The sequence below is a fragment of the Micromys minutus genome, assembly GCF_963924665.1.
Source record: "Micromys minutus genome assembly, chromosome: 1".
Taxonomy (NCBI): Eukaryota; Metazoa; Chordata; class Mammalia; order Rodentia; family Muridae; genus Micromys; species Micromys minutus.
In genome coordinates this window covers 233,046,269-233,064,904 of record NC_137969.1, presented here as the reverse complement: position 1 = coordinate 233,064,904, position 18,636 = coordinate 233,046,269, and the positions used below count along the sequence as shown (strand labels likewise).

The window sequence follows — 18,636 nt, the reverse complement described above, 5'->3', positions numbered from 1 at the left end:
TGCTATTTAGCAGTGCCAAGCGATGCTGGCATCTTTGTTAATACACTGCTGATGGTACACTGGGCAGTATCATTCCATATGATGGGGTAGAACAGCAGCTCTTATGGTGCCAATTGGCACTGAGATCAATGGTCCACCGATCCTCCTCATTTCAACAATAAAGGCAATGCTGCCTGACATGACAGCCTAGAAGCAGTGAAGTGAGCACAAGGGGTCACATGATTCATGCGTTTAAGTGACAGACGACATTCTTCCTACTCTGGAGGTAGGAACGACATTTGCAGTATTATAGCTCAGACTCTAGATATTAAAAGTGTACAAAGAGAAGACGCACACCTGGGTTTTATGTCTCACTCTGGTATGGTATATGACTCCAGGCAAGTCATTTAACCTGGCATTCTGAAATGTGTATATTGCCACCTGCTTAGCAGATGAGAATCCTCTGAAAGACCTGACATTTATATGATGCTAAGAGATATTTCAAACCAATTTAACAGGAAAGTCCAATTTATAATGACTGACTTTGACTATTTTGGGACAATAGGCAAACATAATGAACTGTCACTAAGCTCTTTCTGAAAGGTTGGTGATAAGGAAAAACAATTCACACAGGTGAGTGTTATGGGGCAGCAAAATGGACAAAGTCCATTGTTTGAATTTGAGACAGTTGGCATTGAAAAAAGTTAAAAGAATAAGCATCCTTTTCCTGGTGCTTTTTAACCAGACTCCTCTGTCTCTGTTGCTGTCTGTCTGTACTCTCTCTGTATATTTATGCATATATATGTATGTATGTATAAAAGGTGACATTATATTTATTTTGTGTGCACATACATGGTCTACAGACATGCCACAGCACACATGATGATAACTTTGGGATAATTTTCACGTATCAATTATCTTCTTTTACTGTGTAGGTCTTGAAAATGAAACTCAGGTCACCAGCCCTGGCACCCTTACTTTCTGAGCCATTTCACTACCTGCTGCCACCCCCTCTTTTCTTTCTGTTATGGGGTTCCAGTTTAGATGAGATGGCCCCTCACTAAGTCCATTTTTCCTAGCTGCTTGTTTTTGAGTGAGCGGCCTTGCCAGTTATTTCTTTTCAGTGAAGCCAGAAGGAAGAGCAACTGGCTGAATCAGTAATAGATGGCAGCAGCTCATGAAACTGGCCTGATTTGTGGGGGAGGGGGACACACTGTTTCCTAGCAAAATCACTACAATGCATGTACCTGAGCAGGAATTCTATCACACTGGGGATAAACTAAAGTGTGCACCAAACTGAAAAAGAAAAACAAAACAGAACAAAATGAAACACATACCTTTCTCCTCTGCCACTAACAAGGAAATAGCAGAATGCCCACTAAAGCATCAAATTAATATGAGTGCCAGGAAATATTTTTAAATACTTTTTCTTTTACTTCTTGTTAAATCCCTATAACATTTTGACTCCAGACAGTCAACATCACAATATGGCTTTGTGCCTATTCTAAGAAAAGTCAGGTCTTTCTTTCTCTCTGTCTCTCTGTCTGTCTCTCTGTCTCTGTCTCTCTCTCCCTCTCCCTCCCCTTCTCCTTTCCCTTCCTCTTTTTCCCTCTCCCTTTCCCTCCCTCCCACACTCACTCTGACTTCTCTATACTCCCTCCTTTCTTTTTCTCCCTCCTTCTTTCTATCCCTCTATCTGTTTCCCCCTTTTTGTTTGGTTTTTTTTTTTTTTTTTTTTTTGGTTTGACAGAGTAACATTACTAGTTTTATTCAACAGCTGGAGAAAGACAATTTGACAACACTAATCCATCGCAGAGCCCAGGCCAGCCTTCTTTCTCTCTCCTCTCCCCAATGAGCAGCAGTAATAAAAGCTCAACAGCTCTAAAAGCAATCGATTCTGAGACAGTGTGGTGCAATTACCAGCTCGGATGGTGGAAAAGACTTCCAGTAAAATAAAGAGAAGATAAACACAGTCTCTGCAGTGGGAGCAGCTCCTGTTGTAAAAGCAGCTGCTTGGTTCAGCAAGAGACAATGTGCAGGGCCTGGAATGATGTGGGGAACCGAATGGCTAGGCAGCCAGCAGCCACATAGGAAGTGATACCTATGAAAACTCAGCAGACTGTGGGAAAGCATTTTCAAGGTGATGGCTCACCCATTTACTGGGTAGATTACCTGTGACCTTCCATGAGCATATCTTTCCTGCTACACTGTACTTTTCTTATTACTTTCTGGCATAAACCCATCCCCACCACCACCACCAAAGCAAGTAATAGTCATCTCCATTCTAAACCCCAAAAGACATGATCTGGAGAACACATTTCCCATAAACTATTTTTAGTTCAGTAGGTAAAACCCCTAATAGCCCTCCTCTCTGACCATGCTGCTATCTTGCTGCCTGACTAGAAAGGGGTGCAAAGATATCAGCATCTAACAGACAGTTGTGTTCAGACACATAGTTCTTTGTCCAGACACTGTCAAGCAGTTCATGATCTTGTCCTTGTAGAGGAAAAGGCTGAGTTTCCTTCCATCTCACCTGTGACAAACCATATTACAAGGCTGTCATAGGAAAACCCTTTCAAGACAGCACTAATATTGTTGAGGGGAAATGGTGACACAGAGTCATGTGGAATAATACTTAAGCATGTTTTATATTTGTCAGGTTTTGTTTGAACTTATCATTTTTGGGTTAGGAGAAGACTGAAGGAGTTGAAGGGAATTTGCAGCCTCATAGGAAATATCACTAACTGGAACCCCAGAGCTCCCAGGGACTAAACAACCAAACAGAGAGCACACAGGGAGGGACCCATGGCTCCAGCTGCATATGTAGCAGGCATCACTGGGAGGGGAGGCCTTGGTCCAATGGAAGCTGGATGCCACACTGTTGGTGATGAGGCAGGAGTAGGTAGGTGGGAGGGGAAGCACCCTCAGAAATGTCTGTGGAGAAGATGGAATAAGTGGTTTGAGGAGGAAAAATTGAAGGGACCCAATATTTGAAATGTAAATAAATAACCAAAATAACAGAAAAAGTATTTTACTTTTAGTTATGTGTATGGGTTTGCACATGTGACTATAATGTTTTCAGAGGCCAAAAGAAAGCTTCTTTGAGTAGGAGTTACAGGTAGTTATGATCTAACATATCTGGCTTGCTAGGAACCACTCTCCTGTCCCTTACAAGAACAATATGTACCCTTAACTAGCATAACCATCTCTAGCCCCTCATCATTTTGATTCTAGTAGTTCTTTTGCATTCAGTAGTGTTTCCTAATGACTTTGCTCAGGAACACAGACAACTCTGTAGATTGTTTAAGCATCTAATCCCACCAACCTGGGCTGATTTGCTCTTTTGTATGCTTGTTTAGTGTTGTCTAAGTGAGCAATTCCTTCACCATGTGATGCTTCCTTCCCTTTCACTGTGGCTAACCACATAGAACTCTAAAAATGAATGTGCTGATATCATGGGAGATCCTTGCCCTGCTCATTGTAGATATTCAACAAATAGATGTTATACAATGTCTCTATCCTCACCCCAGTGATTTTTTTTTTTCTGTGAAGGGCAGGATATTTTTCCTCCCACTTGATTCTCTGGGTTAAAACAACGTCTGAAGGAGTCACTGTGATCACACCCCACGAAATCCCCAATGCTACAGAGCAGCCTACGTTCTTTCTGAAGGCATTTGTACTTCACCTTCCAGTCTCCACTGAGGTTGGCTGAAGGTAAAGGCACTAACAGCCAGTTGACAGCAAAAAAACACAGAGGGGATACATTTCTTCGGTTATTTTAGTAGGGTAATTTGGCTGGGAAATCACTGTAGAAATAACGTGAGAAATTATGGCTGCAAAAGCAGCAAGTTGGCAACAGGAAAAAATGTAACTTCGAACCCAAACAGGCATTATCCCCAGCCACAGTGAAATAGCAGTAGCTCGATAAAAGAAAACACAGTTTAGAACTAGCCACACCATTGATCATCGTACTCCTTCTCAGCAGATCTCTTCCACAGAGCCTGGCAAACCCCTGCATAGGCTGCATCACTCAGCTCGGGGTCTACTACTACTGCAAAACTATTCTTCAACCTAGAAGGCAGAGATTAGCAACTTGCCCTTCATCCTTCAATCATGAAATGTATGCCCCTTTGTTATACTGAACCAAATCTGCAACCATGAATAAACAATGCATACAGTTTGGGGTCCCAAAGATGCACACCAGACCTCATCTTTCTCCATATCTCCAGCATCTTCTATGCCACATACACTGTTTATGCCTATGTAAGTTTAGCTCAGAGATACTGTCACTGTTGCCCTGCAGGGTGATGCCTGGTAAGACCAAAGGACCCAATAGAGTTCTGCACACTGTTGCTTGTGAACAAGCCAACTGTGCCTAGGCTGTATCTTTCCAGTGCCATCTTATCCAGGTCATTGGGTTTTCATCTTGTTTTCTGAACCCATCTTGCTTTTGACTGGAACCCGTTTACATCTCAGGAATGGTATTCAACTCAATGCAAGCCTCACTTCCTCCTCCTCCTCCTTTTACCTGGTTGACTTCACTCTGGTTACTATTGAACTTCTTGCCTGTTTTCTCCAAACAGCTCATAAACTCTGTGTGCCTGTCATTAGACTTGGAAATCTGCACCTCTGAATCTCCAGCATTTCTCGACACACATTTGGATTTGGCATTCTGTCTTGTGTCAATCATATATGTTGATGGCAGAAGGTATATAGTTCACATAGCAACACTCATGATATCAAAATCTGAAAAGCATCTCTGCTTCTAGAGACTGGGATGGTGAGTGTATACTTTACTTCCTTCTCCCTGTGAACTCTGATTAAGAAAACTGAAAGTCTTTCCTCTGCAACTTCTTAAGCCTAGCCAAGCCTTAGAACCCTCCTGTGAGGCAAACTAATATGAGCTGTGGGGTGGCCATGAGCCTCATATGTCCTTGACTTTACTCTGACTTTACCTTCCCATTAGGAGGCTTTAAATTGAACAGTCCTGTGGTTTCCTTTCTATGGGGATTCACTAGTAAGCATCTATTGCTGTCTAATGTCCCAGAAGGCCTTTAAGCTGCCTCCTAAGTTAGGACCACAGTTAACAAATAAGAGTGGATCTTGTACACATTTTTAATTTCATATTGAGTAAATGGCCAGCTGCTCTGACAGGAAGGTCTACGTATTTCAATCATGTCAAGTTCAATAAGGAACTAACAGTATAATGAATTATTTGGCAGAAAATGGACAGATAGGTAATTCTTTCCTTTTAAGAATCCATCAGTAAGCCCTTCTTCTCTCATGCTGTATTCCAGCATTTCCCCTTGGGTGTGTGCTCTTTGGGCATCCTTACCTCACTGACTATCCTGTCTATCTAAAGCAACCTTTCCTTTCCCCATCTTCCAGTCTTGAAAAAATCAAATGTCTTTCCTGACTATTCCTATTCCAACCCCCACGCAAACCAGTAATTTACTTTCAAATAGAAGTAATTTTCACCCATACTTGCCTTTCTTTGGATTCGTTTTCTCAAATATTTGCTTTCAGCTAAGACAATTCCATCAGAGCAGACTCAGCTGAACTCCCCAAATAATGTTTTTTTACACGCCAGGGAAAGTTCCCACCCCAAATTAAATAATGTGGAGTCTCCTGTTATTTGTTCTAGACATTAGTGAAAACAATATGGGAAAACCCAAGAAGACCTCACTGTACCTTTCACAGTTCTCTCCTAATGGTGACTCAGTGGCTTCAGGGATAGGACAGTAAGCTGATGTCTTAAAGGCATCCAGATGTTTTATCGCAGACTTTACCTTTTGGTGACCCTCTGTACTCCTGACTTAGCTCTAGCACACAGAGTAGTCAATACCATTTCCTATATCTGCACACATAACTCCTATGTTTCCTTGAGGGAATTTTTTTCCTGCCCATCAGGGTAGGAAATAAACCTTCAGTATGCTGCTCAAAGATGGGTGAGCACTCATAGTAGTCACTGGATGGAGACAAGAGAAGCACACAGCCGGACAGATGGATTTAGGGGCACCAAAAGACTAGTTCCCTTGTGTAGTTTTAGGGACTTTGATATTAGATAGACATGGGTAAGACTTTAAGTTGAGACTCTGACCTGTTATACCTTTGAACAAATTATTCACTGTCCTGAATATTTATTTATTGATTGATTGATTGGTTGGTTGGTTGGTTGGTTGATTTAATAGAAGAAGCTGTCATACTAACTAGTGTATAGAGGTCAAATTTACTGTTAACCCTTTGTATTACAGTAACATTTACTCTTCATACCAACTCTGTTATCTGCTAATCCTGCCACAGCTTCACAGAACACAACGACTCTTGTGACTTCAGTGATTACACCGAGCAATAGTTGGGAAGCAGTAGCTGGTGGACAGGGCTTTGTTCTGTTTCTAAATGGTTAGACTGCCTCCACTGATACTCTGGATAACCACATTTGCACATTCTAAGAAACTGCACGAGGAAAGCATGAACTATTTATTACCCGGGAAGGAGCTCTATCCATGCCAGGACAGAACTGGCATTCTACAAATGTGACGTGCTAACTTTCTCTCTACTCTATACTCAACATAGTTTGCTATTTTGAGCCATTGCAATAGCAACAGACTAAAGCAATAACAGTATGGACACAAGCACAGTACTCTCCTTGTAAGGGGTAGAAGTTTGCACTAAGATGACTATGAGTGAGCGGAAACACGTTGTCTCCAATAATATATTTTATGCAGAAGTAGTTGCGTAACTTTTAAAGTCTTAGACTAAGGGAAAGCCAGGAGCTAAACTATCAGATACACTGGTGGGATGACAGTAGGTAGGACACAGGAAAGCAGGAAAGCCTCCTCCATTGCAAGTCTCAGACTATCTGGTGACCTTAGTAACTTTTGGGTTGGTAGAAGCTAGTGGTCTGCTAAGTTAACATATTGAAGGTTTCTCCTTATAATTCAAAGACTTTGAAGTCAGACACTGAAGAGGGACATGATTGGCTATTAACGGGGCTAAAAATAGCTCAAGATAATTTTGTCTCTGATTTTGTAACATTCCAACTTTCCATAATCACTAAATTCTAATCAATCAAGCTTACTGAATCTTTAACAAAGTGGTAGATTTTTTTTTTTTTCTGGAACTTCAGTATACAATATCAGCTTGTATTTTGATGAAGGAGCTGAAGGGGTTTGCAACTCCATAAGAACAATCCCAACCAACTAGAGCTCCCAGGGACTAAGCTATCATCCAAAGACTACACACGAACTGACTCATGGCTCCAGCTGCATAAGGATGGCCTTGTTGGGAATCATTGGGAAGAAAAGCCCTTGCTTCTGCCAAGGTTTGATACCCCAGTGTAGGGGAATGTAAGAAAAAGGAGGAGAAACACCCTCCTAGAAGCAGGGTGTGAGGGGATAGAATAGGGGGTTTCAGGAAGGGAACTGTGAAAGAGAATAACATTTGAAGTGTAAATTAAAAATATCCAATAAAAAAGAATTGTTTTAAATCACAATTATCAGAAAACTAGACAATACCATTAGCTGGCTTTTATTACTTCCAATATACCTCAGTAAGTAGGCGATCTAGGACTCCATATATAAAAGTCTCGAGGCTCTGTCAGTGAAGAAATTGAGGGCAGTCAGACTTATGTTGGAGATTGCATAGAATCGGGTACGCTACCTGAATATTAGAGACAAGCAGGCTGTTGTCTCTGGATCTTGGTACTTTAGCTGTCTCTGATACTGAGTGCCATTTTTAAGGTGTTGTTCTTTTTATGAGCTGTGCTGTCAGCCATGAACAGATATCCTAGACATTCCAGAGATAAATTAGCATAACAAGTCTCCTCCACCACTCAGGGTGTAACTGGTTCTTTCCTCCTCTGGATGTTTAGGCTTCTACTCAATCACTTGTTACCAAGCCAGAATAAACTCGTGGACATCCATGCCTGTCTATGGGAGATAAAGAAGGGCCTTAAGTCCCTTCAGAATTCACAGGGTAGGAAATATAACCACAGTATGCTGAGAAATGATTATCTATCTTTTGTTACTCCAGAGAGGCAAAGAGGAGCAAACAGTCCTGTAAATGGTGGAGAGAGGATCAATCTATGTTTCAACAAAACTTTCCTAACAGCTCCACTAGGAAAAATTACCACTGCTCTTCTTCTCCAAATGTGAGACCAAATCATCCCAGAACAGTTTTTGAAAGGTTTTCACACTACTTTTTGAAAAGAATAGTTCATAAATATAGAGAAGACAGAAAGAAATTCAACACAATCATTGTCTACAAAGTTTGTACTTCACCATCTTTCTTCAGAAAAACCAAATTGTAAGAGAATTCAGATCCATAAAGTATATGTACAGGAAGTGATCAGTAAGACATTTATCAAACATCTATTGTATGACAGGCATTGTTCTGAAAACTTAGGAGAAATTTCTCTTCATCCAGGGGTTAAATATGTTTGAGCCCATTGTGCAGATGAGAAAGATGGAACTCCAAATCCTGCACCTTCTCCCCAGACTACCACCCAGTAGATGCTACAGCTGAGACTGCAAATGAATAATAGTTTTTAGTGCATAGACAAACACGTTAGGTTATGCTTGGCTCTAACTTGACCGTCCCTCAAGGAATTGTGTGTCTGCCTTCTACACCCAGGTATGAGTGTGTGCTCATTTAATTCTGAACACCGTTTTATATGCTTTAAAAATATTAATTCTAATAAAAATATCAATTCTATACCCTTAGAAGAGTTCTTAAGGAGGTTGGAGCATATTTTTCCCATATTTTGCAGGTGAGGAATCAAATATACAAAGAAATAACCGAGCCAAAATGTCTTCCTTCTGATCCTCTTTTTCAGAAGGCTTACTCCCTCATGGCATCTTACTCTTCGAAGCCTGCAAGCATCTTTCACTTTGGCGGGTCTTCCTAAAACTGATTTCTCCACTGAGTTAGAATCACAAACTTATTTAAAACCTCCCTGGACGACTGTGAGTATGAAGCTGACTTTCTGTCCCCACTTAATTTGGTTGAGACACATTTGTCAAACGTTGTTTCAGTATAACAAATGGTAAAGATGTTGTTCTGACCATGCCCATGTGGTCCTTGCAGAGCCCCTCAGCTGGTACAGACAAATGAGGAAGCAGTAATGGGGCAAGGGAGGTGGATTATGCCTTGTGAGCCTGAGGACCTGTGTCCAATTCCAGAATACACATAAAAAGCCAGGCATGCTGGTGCATATTTCTACTTCTCCCTCTGAGCAGGCTGAGATGGTAGATCCCTGGTATCTGTTGCCCTGCCAGATTGATGAGCCTGGAATCCCAGTGAAAGCTCTTGTTTCAAGAAAGATGACAGACTGCTCCAGAGGAACAATAGAAGCTGGCCTTTGGGGCCTCTACATACACATACAAATATGTTCACACACAAATATGTATACACACACATACATACACACACACACAGACACACACACACAGCCACACACACACAGCCACACACACACAAACACACACAGCAGCCCGAAGATCTTAGGGATAAGGCATCTCATAGAGAGTGAAGGAAAAGACAAATATTTCTGAAGGATAACTTGTGATTACCAGAACAGGTGTCTTTACTTTAACTCTTAGTAAAACATGCCACTAAAAAAGGAAATATATAACATCTCAGGTATAACTGAGCAGCTAATGGGCCTCCTGAACTAACCCAGCACAGCTAGTTGGACTGTGTTTCATGGAAAGTTTCTTAGTCTCAAAGTGTAAATGGCAGAGCTCCTCAGTAGAAAGATGGGGCCCAGATAGGATGCCAAAAACCTGATAGGCCACTGAACAGATTCAGATGAAGTCATGTGCCACCTTATCTGTATAAGTAAATGTTCCAAATATTTAGAAGACCCAGTAGATGCTGACCTTGTGACTAACTCTAGTGCCAAAAGTAAGTGTGGTTTCACATGGGTAACATGTCAATATCGAGAAATTCTACCCGTTGCCTAACTCCTTCATATCAGTGGACCCAAGATACACAGCCTGCTTCCTCGTACTTCAAAACTCAGGTGTGTATAAAGCAAAGGGGTTGAAGGATTCGAGTGTGTCCTTTGTAGAAAGAAGATATAGGTTCAGGAGAAAAAAGTTCACTTTATCCGAATGCCTGTTATTCTTTGTGATGCTCACAGAAGTCTTCAGGCACAAGGCAATATTAAGAGATTCAGTCATCATAGAAAACTACAAAGGATAAGCTGTTAGGGAAATCTCCCCCATTAAATATAACTTAGTATTGGCAGTCAGTAAGTACAATGTTGATCCATTGCCTCCAGTGGGCATCTTTTGTCTCTTTGCTTGGGTACAAGATGAAGCTATTAAGTTTTGTTTGGAACCCTGTTACATATACCTTCATATATATGAATGTGCATATATATATGTATATATATGTGTGTGTGTGTGTGTGTGTGTGTGTGTGTGTGTGTGTGTAGATGTGTATATATGTATGTGTGTTTTACATCTTTGGGCACTGTATTTATAGTCCATGCAAGGAGGGGAGAATAGATGCTCATTTTTTGAAAGGCCTGCAGGGATGTAGATAAGGCAGGCTTAACAGATTTAAACCCCCTATTGACTCAGCTTCCCTGGCATAATCTCAGTGCAAGTCAAGGCATTTAGAATATTTCACACTCTTTCAGTTACTCTCTAGCATCCTCTTCCCAGAAGTTTCTCTCTCAGCCTCTACTTGCCCTTCCGCCTTGTATGCTTTAAGCTGCATTCATCAAAAGTACACATGCTGTAATTCTACTGTGTCCACATGAGGAGAGAAATTCCCGATCAGGCAAATCCAAAGTAATCAGTCACTGAAGACACTTTTCAATTAGCTCTGGAAGGCATGCACTGAGTCTATATCTCAATTTGAAAACAGGTGCCACTAGTGCTTAGGAAATTTATAAGTCTTTCAATAAGTCAATGAGCCCATGCTGTAAATGCCATCCAGTGACTTCCAGCTTTTGAGGGGGTCTCTCCTCATTGTCATTCATTATATTAATTTTACCATTTACTCTGCCAACATGCCATACTATTGACCTTTATAGCTTTGACTAAAGATTGACAATGGATGAAGACACAATAGCTTAAGCTTTTCTCCTCTGGTTGAATACAGGACTCATTTTAGCAAAAACACATATAATACTAACATTAGCAATCTTTGGCTGGCTAAGTGTGATGCTCAGTCTTTATAGTTGCCTACTGGATCTGAAATCACCTAAGAGATAAACCACTGCGAGTGTTTGAAAGATTACTCAATGTAAGTTGAGTGACAGAAGAAAGCTACTTCTTGGATGAGGGTGGAATCATTCCATGGATTGAGGTCTCAAGGCAAAGAAACAGACAAAAGGAAGTCTAGCTGAGCATTAGCTTTCACACCCTTCTGCTTCGTGGCTCTTGATCGACAGTGACCAGCCTACCTGTCTTCCCATTTCTTTAGCCTTCCATGCCATGAAGGACTGTGCCCTATAAAATCTCAAGTCAAAATAAGCCATCTTTCCTTAGTTTAATTTTGTCAGGTATGTGGAGCCACCAACAAGAAAAACAACGAAGACATTATGTATACTTTTATGTTCTTCAATATGTGTTAAATAACTGCAGTATGTGTGGTGACAACAGCATTGTTTTTGTTTTGAAAGTCAGTCTGGAGGACACATACACACTTCGCTGTGTAACTTGTTAAGAGGTAAGAGGTGAAATCATTCAGAAATGTCCAGTGATGCACTCAGAAAGGCTCTTTTTAGGATATAATTGTAAGTACAAGTATGGAAGTTCCACAAGAACACTCCATATTCAAAAAGAGAAGGTTATTTACTCTCTGATGGCTTCAGACTGAAGTGTGGATATGCTATAAATAGAATGAAAATCTGCACAATGTTTCCAATTTTCCTACTGGGAAGTTGGTCCACAATGGAGGCTGAGCTAATATTTGTTGAAAGAACAAATATAATTAAGAGAGAAGCTGGTAAATAAGGAGACTTCTTGATCGATATCTGATTTCCAGCTGTAGCAGCAGCTGCTCCTAGTTGCTTTACACCCCTGTATTATTCAGGTTCCACTACAAGAAATGGCCGTTCCATGTAGTGCCCTTACTCTCCTCTCTAATTCAGAGTTTCACACAGTGGAAGGAAAGAAGCTTCAGACCTTTCAGTGTGGATAATGAAGACAAAGGCCAATGTGCTTCAGCTCAGGTTATCCATGGGATGTGGCACATGGAAGAGTTCTCCCTTTAATGATGAACTTGTGTATCAGAAACAGTAAATGTAGGAGAGTAAATCTATGTACCACTTATACAAATATCTGAGTGAATGACAGCAACAATGGACAATGATTCATTTTCATAATTCTGAGCAACTGGGAGTATCCATTCCATATATCAATCTCGTTTTCCTCCTATTACAATGGGAGGTTGCACTTGCTTAGTGGGGACAGTAATGCCACTTTATATTTATAAATCATGCTTCTATTTTTGAAACTTAACCATATTATATATGGTTAAAATTGGTGCCCCAAGGAAAATGTTTGCTATGGATGGCACCAACAAAGTATCAGGGTTGGTTTGATTAACTGAGTACTCTCTGTTGTGCTAAAACAGAGCCCAGAGTTTGAAGAAATAATAAAGGTATTTATCCAATCCTTTCTGCTTATGAAGCATATTATTAACCATTATTCTATTAAGTCCATTAGGTACAAGCATGCTATGAAAAAAAAATCCCTTTGAAATTTTGCATGATGGTAGCATCATCCCATGGGTTGAGATCACATGATGAGGAAAAGGAAGAAGTCGAATAAGAAAAGGAATCTATTTCTTAAAATTTCACAATATATCAGTGGTTTTAGAGCCAGACAATGCCAGCACAGGGATTCTCTCATGGTTTGTGATCAAAAAGGTCCTATTTTGACCACTGACTAGACTATTAAACTACCTCTCTAGTTTATTAATGTGAACATGATATTCATATATTGTATTTGAATGCAATTTTTTAATTTGTCAGAATTAATTTTCTAATATTAAAATTATACTGTTGATAACAATAACAACAACCATAATAATTTCTCTTTCTGAGCAAGCTCCTGTTAATGGGGCAGGGTCTTTTCTAATGCCTGTTCTCTAATTCCTGACACTTGTGAATGCTACTGTTCATGGTGCCAGAGTTGCTAGTAACAATTGCTTATAAACTGACCTTCAAAAAGAACACATAATCTGCCTGAATAATCCAGGTGGGTTCAGTATCATCCTAGGGTTCACCAGAGACATGGTTGACATGGTGTCATGGAGTTTGAGAAGCAGCATTTCTTTACTAGAAAGGAGCCCATCAGCCAAGAGTAGCAGGTAGTTTTCAGGATCTGATAAAAGTAAGGAAACAGATTTGTCCTTCTATGTCCAATTAGTAATTGGCACCATGGTGGCTTGATTCTACTCATAGAAACCTCAAGAAACTAGCCTTTAAGACTACGAGATAATTCATGGGTATCATATTCATCTATGAAACTAGTGGTAACTCATGATATCAGAATAAGAAAGCAATGTTTAGTGAATGAAGAAGTTTACAAACAAAATAATAATAAAAGCCAGTAGAGATGGAGGAGAAACAGGTGAAAAATTAGAGCAGATGCAACAGAAAACAGTGAAAATACAATCCCAAGAGTCACCCTGTGGCTCATGGTGGTAATCAACTGAAGAGGTCTATTTGGACTAAGAATATTATGGTTGTCTCTAGACCTTCAGCCTTCTCCAATTACAAGGATTAGATAAGAGAGATTTTTAAATTTCCTCAAACACTAGATTACTTTAGTGGGTTGTTTGAAAAGGAAACACTGCTAGGGTTCGTTCACAAGGTGTTGATTTAATAAATCTGAGGAACAAGAACAAATATTCACAACAGTCATTCTCTGATGACCAGAGACCTCAAGTCTTGTTTTGAGAAATGATTTTTAGAAGGGTTGTCTATAGTATTCACCTTTTAATGACAGTAATTTCAAAGGATTGATCCATAAAAATGCACTCCTATCCCTATAACCAGGGCCTTATAAACACAACTTGCAAGGAAGTAGTGTGTGTATGTGTGTGTGTGTGTGTGTGTGTGTTTATGTGTGTATGTATGTCACACACACACACACACACACACACACACACATGAGCATACACAGATGCATATCCGGGTAAGTGTACATGCATAGGTGTAATGATATTAGGTGTCTCCAATTTCCCTCCTCCTTAGTTTTGAGACAAGATCTTTCAGGGAATCAAGAGCTCCTCAATTTAGCTATCTTGAAGGGCCATAAGGTTTAAAAATCTTCCTGTCTCTACCTCCCTAGTGTTCCATTTTCACATGTCTACTGTCATGCCTAGATTTTAAGGTGAGTACTAAAAATCAAACTCAGATCCTTATGTTTGTACTCTCCAGACTGATTTATCATTCTAAAATGCTGCACCTTCCATGATTTCAGAGGTGGAAAGGGCACAAGTAGTTAGAGGCTCTGTATCCTCATACGTGGCCTCATCATACAGAAATGCCATTGCACAGGTAAGACTTGTGATCGCCATGATGCTTTCCTGTTCTCCCCCTTCATCCTTACTAAGATGCTCTAAAGAGTGAAAACAGATCATCGCATCTCTAAGACACTAGCCTGTAATTACTGGTGTGTGATCTTGGCAATTTTCCTGTTCAGGAAAACAGAGCAGCTTCTGTGAATGCATAGGATTCTCAAAGGCAAGAATTTTTAATGCTCTGTGAATGTTGTTACTTTGTGTTACCTACTGTTCTACTGGTACCTAGCTGCTCTGACTCTCTAGTAATGAAAGCAATACAGGAAGCTCAGTTGTGTCTTTTAACTCACCCCTTCTGCCTTCATGGAGTACCACAACATTTGAAAGTTTTCATTTTCTCTACTTATATATTTATTACTTTCAGTGTCTGGAACAGAATGTATGATGTCTACAAACCTGAGTCCACAAAACTCCAAATTTTAGGAAACACTGAAACTGTATTCGAACATAGTAACACATTATTACAGAGACGAAAGTCTGCAAACTATTCTGTCTTGGTTTGTTCAAGTCTTCATTCAGATGACAATATTTAAAATTCAGAAACTTTTCATATATATCATCTCTGGTCCCATATATATCTCTATGGTGATAGTTGGAGAGAGCTTAGCGGTATTACTGTATTATTTAGCTGGGTAATATAATCTGTAATTTTTCACCTGACCTGCTTAATACAAACACATTTTCTCTCTGGCCTCTGTTTCTACAAACATTTCAAGGTCTTAGCTTGTTTTAGCAAACTGGGTCACATCAAACATAGCCAATTGCTGTCATTCACCTTGAGACACAAGGAGACCATAAGGCTCAGGGATATTACCCCAAGTAAAGTTATAGATAGTCACCTATCTAAGCAATGTTAAAGTCCTGATTTGTTCCTAAATACTACATTGATTTCTTTTTCTTTGTTATGACCAAACCCCTTACAAGAGACAACTTGGGAGGAAAGATTTGTATGGGTTTACAGTTAAAGGGAAGAGAACTCATGGTAGAAGGAGCATTGGGCTGCCGTTCATATTATAGTCACAGGAAGCTGAAAGTGAACAGGAAGTGGGGTAGGGTTATAAGACTCAAAAGACCTACTTCAGTGACCTCCTTCCTCCAATGAAACTCCACTTCATAAATAATTTGAAATCTCTCTGAACTATTCCACCAGCTGGGGCTTAAGGGTTCAAACACATAAACTTATGGAGAATATTTCACCTTCAAACCAAAAGAGATATCAATATTCTCTCTCTCTTTTTTACCATTTCCCATTTTGTCCACACTCTGCTTTGTCTTCAGAAAGCTAAGATTTACTAAGAACACTTTTCATATAGCCTTTCTCACAGTCTAGCCCAAATTCATTTTATATGAAACATCCTATCAAATCATTAGGTGAAAATATAAATCCTTGTACATGATTTTTATGAAAGTTGACTAGAGATAGCACAGTTCTTCCTTAGTGGTTTCCTTCCCTGAAATGAATCATAATGCTAAACCCAATAGCCAATGATGTGGGCCCTGGTGGTTTCTAAACACATTAACACTGTAATCAAGTGTTTTCCACAGAAAGATGCCAATTCCACAGTTAAACTTTTAATGCTTCCCAAGTCTTTCAAGATTAAGAGCCCAGTCGGCCCTTGGATTAGACATGATGTTTTGAAGGGTGTGATTTTTGACTGTTTCCTACTTCATCAGGCCTATAAAGGAATAAATAAAATGGGGGAAGGAGGTTCCTGAAAGGATACAGAACATGTCTATGTGTCCTTTCTTGGGAAAAGCTTTTTGTAGATATAACTAAAGTATTGTGAGGAAAAGGGGGAGGAGAAGAGGAGGAAGAGGAAGAAAGAGAATAAGGAGTAGTAGTAATAGTAGTAGTAGTAGTAGTAATAGTAGTAGTAGTAGCAGTAGTAGTAGTATTAATAGTAGTAATAGATTATCTACCATAGCCCCCAATTCTGCCAAAAATTTTCTTATGGGTAAAAATAAAGAAAGAGAGGAGAAGCCCATAGCAGAAGCAATGTGAAAACAATCTGGCATATGAGACTAGAGTGTGATAACCACCAGATACTGGCAGATAGACAAAGAGAAGATTCCTGCTCAGAATATCCATAAGAAACCACTCCTAAGGAAGTGGTCTTGGAATTCTGACCTCCAGAACTATAAGAATCATATTGTTATTTTAAGTTGCAAAGTTGTGGTAAAGTCTCTATTGCATAGTAACATGATGATTAAACTCCTTTGTTGACTTGACTAGACTGGAGTCACTGAGAAATCTCTCCCTCCCCCCTCTCTCTCCCCCCGCCCTTTGTGTGTGTGTGTGTGTGTGTGTGTGTTTGTGTGTGTGTGTGTGTGTTTGTGTGTATGTGTGTGTCTGTGCCTGTGTGTCTGTGTGTGTCTGTGTGGGTGTCCAGAAGACTGGAAACTTATGTTGAGTGTGCCTAATACTGTTCAATGGCCAGGGGTCACAGACTAAATGAAAAACAAAAAGAAAGAAAGAAAACAGAGAATCAGCATCTATTTTATTCTGGTCCTGGTGACAGCCACAACATGCCTCTTGTCATCTGATATTTTCCACCAGGAAAGTGTGAGGTCAGAATAAAGGCATACCTATTTAAGTTGTTTTTTTTTTTTAATATTTTGCCATATCAATGAGACAAGTAAGTAATGCCATTAAAACAGCCTTTCTCTAGCTGTGCAGATCCTTTATTCACCTTAGCTAATCACTCAGGCAAATATCCTTCTCATTCTCTTCCTAACTCCTACTTACCATTAATATGCAGCTTACTGGAAGCTGGAGAGATGGCTTACCAGCTAATACTGCTTGGTGCTCTTGCAGGGGAGCCGAGTGAAGTTTCCTGTACCCATGTTAGGTGGTTCAAGACTACCTGTAATTCCAGGGGATTTGATGGCTCCTACTAGCTTTCAGTAGTACACACATACACACACACACACACACACACACACACACACACACACACACCCTCCACATGTACATGCACATAATAAAAAATAAAATAAATCTTCTAAAGGATACTTCAGCTCCTGAAAATCCTGAATCTAATGTATGTATTTCTATAACCTACAATTTCCTTTTTGTGGGCTTTTTCACTGTGTACTGCACTGTGTAGTAGACCCATTATTTTGAGGGAGTCTGCCAATTTAAATAAAACTTTATAGAAGAAATTGTAGGCATCCTAAGAACAGCAAGAAACTGAGAGTTTCATACAGTTGAGTACCTGGGTCTGGGACAACATCATATCAAAATGCAATGCCCAGGAGCAGGGAATGGGAGGACAGTAGTGCATCCATACACAACTTTACAGGGAAAAAATAAACAAGAGATCATCCTTTGTCTCTTACATGGAGCATCTGATTTTTATTTTCTCAGGAGCCAAAGCATTATAATGGAGCAGGTAAGTCATCTCATAAATTTACCATTTTCCACTTACTCTCCTTTCCTTTCCTTTGTTGAACAGCAATACAAAAGAAAGTAGAGAGGTTAGCAATGTCAGAATATTTTCATCTGCAAGCCAGGTAAAGTTGCCAGAACAATATGAACAAAACATGAGCCAAAGAAAAACATCAACTGGGCCTGAATTATGCTTTTATATTATCTATGTATACAAACATAAATTTGTTCCAGCTAGATTAGGGGCATCTTATAAAACGAAACACTACTGGTACTTCAGTCCAATACCTCTTGCTTTGCCTACGTGGTGTGCTGAGTAGTGGAATACATTGAGGTACAGTCCGATCATGTTTGTGGCATCTGAAACTGGAACATTTGGTTCTGAGCCTTTCTTGCTTGCATTTTAGCTGGATATTGTGTAGATGCTGTTTGTTTTTCAGGGTCTGAGCTTTATTTACTATAAAATGGCATTTATACGAGCTGTTTATGAACAAAGTAAGTTGGTATCTATGAACTTTTAGGACATGCCTAGCATTGATTAGGGATATAATTAGAAGAACTGATTCAGAGGCATCAGATATTGCAAGAAGTGTGATTTTTGGATTTGGTGTCTCTCAGTTGTTTCGTACATTTTTTTGACCAAGAGACTGACAGTCAGAGACCAAATAATTTACATGGGGTGGGGGTTGCAGTATAGTCAAGAGGATGAGGGGTTGTGA

General features: G+C 39.9%; 1 protein-coding gene across 20 annotated transcripts in view; it reads right to left on the bottom strand.

Moving 5' to 3' along the window:
• The window catches only part of NRXN3 (neurexin 3), a gene marked incomplete at both ends in the record, with an annotated part of 1,482,596 nt that overhangs the window by 266,534 nt on the left and 1,197,426 nt on the right, over window positions 1–18,636 (bottom strand). The window lies entirely within an intron of this gene.